We start from the raw sequence: 6,897 nt of genomic DNA, 5'->3' as shown, positions 1-6,897 counted from the left end.
AGAAGGGAATCGCAAGGATCAACGGACCACACTGACATCTTATGGCAGCAGCTGAGATCACAGGGAAGGGTGGGGATGGATGGGTGTGCAGCCCTGAGTTCATGTTGAAATTAATCAACCAATCAATCAACCAGCCATATGGAAAAGCACACATTCACTGATTTGCAGTTTCGGTTTAGTTTTGGTTTCATGTTGTTTTAATTTAAGAGGCAATCAAAAATGTTCTGCAGTTCCATCTAAGGATCTTTGCCAGTCTTACAGTAGAGCCTGTAGCCTGTGCAGACAAACAAACAGAAGTGAATTAATGTAAGAGCTCAGGCTTGAAAACATGAGATCTTGGCAGAAAGATAGAGCCAGTGTGTATCAATACCAAAGAGGAAGTGGTAGAGATAGAATGCGTGTGTCTGAGTTAGAAAGACAGCATGAGAAAGAGAAGCAGAAAGAGAACCTTCTTCGTTTCTCTGAGAAACACACCACATTGAGGTAAATGGTGTTGACAGCATATTCCAACAAGCGGGGCAGCTTTGCCTCACACACTCTTCTTGCTCTTTCTCGTTGGCTCCCATCTCGTATGCACTTGTTCATTCTTTCTTTGTCTTCAGGCAGAGGGTGAGAGACAGCTCTCTCAGGGCCAAGCCCTCACACCTTCCAACTCTACCTTCTGCCCGACCCCGATCTCATAACTAATTCAGAATTAGGAGGGAATGCAAAGCCAAAAAAACAATTGTGTGCAATACCATGAGGCTGAAACTACAGAGGTAGAACTTTGAGATTTTTTAAGGCCCCACTGGATATAGAACATGTAATTAATTTTAAATGATCTTGGATCTTGTGACAAGTTTCAGAATTGACCCGTTTTTGGTTGAAAAGACAAATGGCCACTGAAGGACTGAGGGTTGAAAGTGTTTTGTTTTGGCTTTAGTTTTGATTTGGAAAGTTCTGGCTTGTCTTGTATCTCAGGACACAGAATAGTCTCAGCTTTGTCCTTGTGTGCGCCATCTCAAAGAACATGGGAGTTGGCCGACAGTGACAAAAGATTTGTTTGCGTATCAAGCAACGGTCATTTGTGCAGCAAGATTAAACACTAAGGTCAATGTTGAACCTGTAAAAGCACTCGACAAAGAGTGACATTACAGTTGTTATTAATGTGTGTGTTTAAACTGGGTACACACACTCTCATGTTTTGTGTGTGTGTGTATTAAGGGGGTGTGAGAGGCTTTTAGCTAGATCAACAGGCAAACCAGAGCCAGGTAAACAAGCTCAACAGTGGCCTTCTCCTGTGTAGGATGTTATAGCTTTACCTAGTACACAAGCCCCGCATTTTACTTTCAACTGTGAAAAGGAAGATTTTAGAGGTTTTTCACAGGTCACATAAAGCCTTATCTCAGTTACTGTACACATTTTTACACACACACACACACACACTCAGTGAAGTCATGTTTTGGTTCTTCACAGATAGCAATATCAAACCTGCGTGCGGGTCAGATCTGAGACTGAAAACTTCTGTTCACAGAAACCTTGGTGAAAGGTGTTTATTTTCACGTTCCAACTGAGTGTTAAAAAGCAACAGAGGAGCTGGCTGTAGTAAAACGGTGTTTATTGAACTTAGGAATTAAGCGGTTTGGGAACTGTGTTTTGCTGCGATAACAGTGACATGCACACATACAAACTAACGGTCACACGCTCTCATGTCCCACTGGTTCTGAATCATACAAACTGTCAGCGAATTGGAAATGTTTCTCAAGCCAGAAGCCCTAATCAAAACTAAGTGACGCTAAGCTGGATTTGCCGTTCCGTTTACCTACATCAGTAAATATTTCAGAAAAATATGACCAGATCTCACTCTTCTGATCACTGCCATGCAAATTCTCATAGCCTTTCAACAAAGCATATGATGGTTATTAGGGTCATGTGGAGTCAATGCAGACACACAACTTTGCTACCAACCATTACAAGCAGTATTTTGTCATTTTGCTATCATTCTTTAGAGCTCATTCATATCCACAATTAGTCCCATTTGTTAATCCCCATCCCTGCTAAGTGTAATATTACTTAGCTCTGTGTTTGTCTTACCATTACAAATGTGATAAAACTGTATGTACATTCACTCTAAATGTTAAGGTCTATGCCTATAGATTTTGGAGGTGTAAAGTGCAAATGAGGAAATGGGAAATGGGGGAACCCAGTACAGCATCAAACCCCCACTGTGTGCTCTGAACACAAACACAAACGTACGTGCACACACACACACACACACACACACACACACAAACGGCTGTACAAACACCGCTTGTTGAATTGGGAGGAGACACAGGAGGTAAGTGGAGAGTGGGGGGGGGGGGGGGGGGGGGAGGAGGTTGTCGTATATTTTCCATGACAATAGTGTTAGAGAGAGTGTGTTTTAGAAAAAGACTAGGGGGTTAGGTCAATACGTTTAACTGTGACACCAATTGTCTATCACTCTGGTGCAAAAATGCCTCTTCTTAAAAATACATACACAATGGCAACTGATACTACTATCTAAACACACTGGACATATCTACATACATTATGTATTAAGCCAGAGATAAAAAGAAAAATGCCCTGGTCTGAAAGTCCCTTATCAATGCAATACAATAGAGTCGCTATCAGCCAGAGCTAGCCAGTTCAACCACAGGCACAACCTCACCTTTGTGTTCATGTAAAGCTAAAGTACAATACAGGATGTCTGAAAAGTCAGGAATCATAGGAAAATCTTTCACTCCTTGACAGAATGTGCTCATCGCCAACTAAACAAGTATAAAATCTTCTTGTCAGAGGTGGGATTCGAACCCACGCCTCAATCTGGAGATGAGAAACCCTGAACCCTGGTGCCTTAGACCACTGGTGCTACTTATCCTCATGATTCCTGACTCTCTGTACTTCAAGGACTCAGAGAATAAACATGTAGGTTTAGGGTATAAAGAAAAGGGTTATAAATAAGAGAGAAGGGGGTCTTCATATTCTATTGTGGATCAATTTGTTCTTACTCAGCACTTTTGGCAGCAGGGTTAGAGAAATTGCTTAGTAGTCAAAAGTTTGCTGGTTCGTCCCCCAGTCCCAACAGTGCCTAATACTGCTGAACTGCCCCTGAGCACGGCCTGTGTAACCCACATGTACATGTAACAACCTGGTCCAATGAAAGGCACTGAAAACTGGCTAATAATAGCTAAACATATCCCATTGTGGTTGTGTCTGTCCTTAAAAATAAAGGCAAACATATTCTTAATCTTTGTAGTTTGAGGTTAACCAGAGGAGTTTCCGTAGAACCTGACCAACTCAAGATGTTTCTGAACTTCAACCTGCTTATGGCTTGACTTAGCAACTATAATTCTTTGAAATAGGCTTATGCAATATATTTATTTTATTTATTAACTGCAATGGAAGGCTGACTTACAGGAAGGCTTAAAGTGGATAATTGATCCTAATGAAGTCTACTGGTCACAGATATTTCCAATGGAGTGACAGAAAATCTGTGTCACACCAAGAATTACTAATACGTTTTGGTGTTATTTTTCATCAAATAATGCATATTTAGGCCACGTCACAAAGTTTACTAAATAATGTATAAACAACCTGAAAAGTATTATTTATTTCTCTACTCTTTTTGTTTACCTGTACACCAACTACAGATATCTGTGTGTACAACAAAGTAGGCTGACGACTCTCAGTAGCTACCTATATCCTCACCATATTTGCACCACACAATAAAGGAAAATAGCCTAAAAACAAAAGCCCCAAACATCAAATAGTGTTTTGTAATCTCGCACTTTCACACTCAACTGTACACAAAAAGGTGACCTATCCAATACAATGTACTAAAGCAAACAAGGTACACAACGGATAAGAGGAGCCATGTTTAAGAAGCCATTAGCAAGTGTTTGAGTAAAAAGAGCCATTTAGAAAAGCAGTGCTGTCATGTGGTATTTGCTCCGACAGTGCTTAAAGGCTGGCTAGTTAAATAGGCAGGGAAGGAAGGGTCAATATTTTCACAGGCAAGCCTGGAGACACAGAGCTTGAGATTGGCTGATAGCCGTTTCCCAGATTTAGCTTGCCGCTTTCAACCAGTGTCCACAAACTGGTTGGGACACTGACAGGATGGACATCCTGTCTACAAGACAAATCACAACAGGAAGGGCAATAAAAAGGAAACAATATGGATAAGAACTAATACAAGTTCAAACTGTGTTCAAACAAAATACAAATCTGATCTGTGTAGAGACGATGCACATAGCTTACAATGTTAATAAAAGGCAGTGGATAGTCTCCCTCACCGATTTTCACTGCACCATTACCATAGTTATTGGTAGTGAGGCAAGGATCAATAAGTGCAGTGAAGCAGAGACTTGGCTGAACCGAGCTTCCTGTCCATGCCGAGTGGATTTGCAATCAGCAACTGTTAAGCCATTTTAACATGTGGTGCATTAGTTCATGTTGATGCAAGGATGAGCAATCATCAAGTTTTGAAGGATGGCCAAAACTGATACTGGCAATTGAAGCTATTGGAATTAATAATTATTAGATATTAATTGTTATTAATTTTGGCATTAAGATTCAACTTTATTTCCATTTAAAAGTGGGTCTACAATGAATTATGATATCTTTACATCATAATATAAACTAAAAATATGATAATATTATAAAATATAGCCAACTGGCTATCACGGTGCAAAGGCGAGTAGAGTCTATACTGATTTTATGAAAGTAACTTGTAGACACATACATACACATTTCTGCACTATATTCACATCCAACAATTACTAGACTAGAAGCTAGAATAAAGAAATAAAGAAAGCCTATGACCCATGCCAATCAAATTTATAATTTTTTTTGGATACTAAAACAAGAAAAGAACTTAATATTCTAAAATGAAAAATAATAGGCCATGTAAACAAATGAATGGATTATCTACAATTACAACAAACTTGCCAGAGAACAGGCACCTATATGACCAAATCATGCTCATCAAACCTGAAATATTTTTGCTGCCTCCTTTTGTCATTGTTAAATAAAATATGTAAACCAGTGACTTACCAGCAATCACAACATTCAAACTACCAAACCAACTTTTTTCCCTCACTACCCTCCAATATTGTCAGTCTACTTTTTTTTTTATTTTTGTAAAGCTACAACAAGAAGCCAGTAGGACTCCTCCAAATTTCTTTCAAACCGAAGGTAGTGGGTTTATTTAAAAAAAAAATTTGAACACTTAACTAGTGATGAGTAAAAAAGATAACATATTTTTGCTCACGAAAAAAGTACTATATGGACTTTTGATTAGAGAAGCCACGTATTGAAATCATTTGCTGAAGTGCCACCTTCCGAAATGTAAAGTGCTGCTGTTGCTCAAGGGCATCGTCTCAAAGAGCAAAGATTGAAGTAAAATCCGTGACATTGCTTGACCCTGCACAATAGAGTATTCAACAACTACTTCAAAGCCTCTGGTCAAATGCTTAAAAGGGCTGAAAATCACAGTATAGTCTGAAAACCGTGCAGAAAACCCTCCAACACCTCCCAAACACAGAGAGGCCCTTGTTAAGGCTGAATAGGAAAAAAGAAGAGCGTATGTGTTTGATGAGCCAACTCTAGTAGTCAAATCACATTCCAGGTCGATTTGCCAAGTGCGTGTCGCCTATTACCGCCCATATTCTTCAGCTTCATTTGCTGTGAAATGATAATGCAGCACTTTCAGGTTTAGGGAGCCATCAATGGCGGCTCATCGTCCGGGCAGAAAAGCAGTTCAGCAAATCGATGACCTCGCCATCATGGCTGCCCAGGCGTTCACTGTGAAATGATTCCAGTGAGGCAGCAGGGCGACCTGGGAAGTCAGGGCAGCCTGTCTGAAGTCACTGACAGTACAGACCACTACACTTCATTGAATAGGTGACTGACATCTGATTTAGCTTGAGAAAATGCAAAAAAACCAACTCCATCAAACTTGTCTGAGCCACTCTCCCATGTACAGCCAGAAATACTCACTTTGTGAAGGTATTTAGTTCCACCTGCTGTTCAGATTGTGCACTGCAGGTTTTCCATCCCATTTGCTGTATGTGTGCATGATGATCTCTCCACTATTTCCCTACTGGACTCTCATTTTATTTTATCAAACGTACTGCATAGTCAGCTCTTTACAGTACAATAATATTGATCACTTGTAAATAAAATCTATCAGTACACGGCTTATCAGGTTGTCCGTGCAATGTGAAGTTTCCACTTAGGAATCCCATCAGTATCAAGGAATGTTTAACATTTTATCTAACATGAAAGTCTGACTGAATTCTGTGCATTGTTGTTATGTCCGCATGAGTATTCATAGAAGATAGTGCAGAAAATTGGCACAAATAAGCCTTAGTGAAACAAAGGTATTGTTCAATAACAAAGAAATATTACCAATGATTAGGCAAGCTTAGAAGAATGGGCTCTGCCCTCAAAAGATGCAGAAAAGATTCTGGCTTTCATCCATTCAGAATCTATGCCTAGAATTAGATGGAAAATAACACACTCCTCACAGATGCTCTTCCCAGAAGAAGCTGATGTTTCAACAATCTGTCATCAAAAATTTGTCCGCAACACAGGCATCGTCCAAACATTTGCAACATGCTGGTGGAATTTAACATGACCAGGATGCAAGCAGCGAGGCCCAGTCCACAGGATTTTAGCGATGACTTGACAAAATATACAGACTTGCTAGTGTGTGCTTCTGTTTGGCTGCGTGGTTTGCGTTGACATTTCTCATCAACTGTTGACAGGCCAAGAATGTTGCACAAACAGGCAATCACCCACATAAAATGTCTATTTGTTAGCTGGGCAAACTGTGTGCTTAGCAAAGCCTTAAAGTGAGCCTTTCAGTTTGGGCTGAGAGGGTCGCTGTGGTTTGGC

Source organism: Centroberyx gerrardi, chromosome 1 (assembly GCF_048128805.1).
Source record: "Centroberyx gerrardi isolate f3 chromosome 1, fCenGer3.hap1.cur.20231027, whole genome shotgun sequence".
Classification (NCBI taxonomy): Eukaryota; Metazoa; Chordata; class Actinopteri; order Beryciformes; family Berycidae; genus Centroberyx; species Centroberyx gerrardi.
This window is presented reverse-complemented; position numbering follows the sequence as displayed.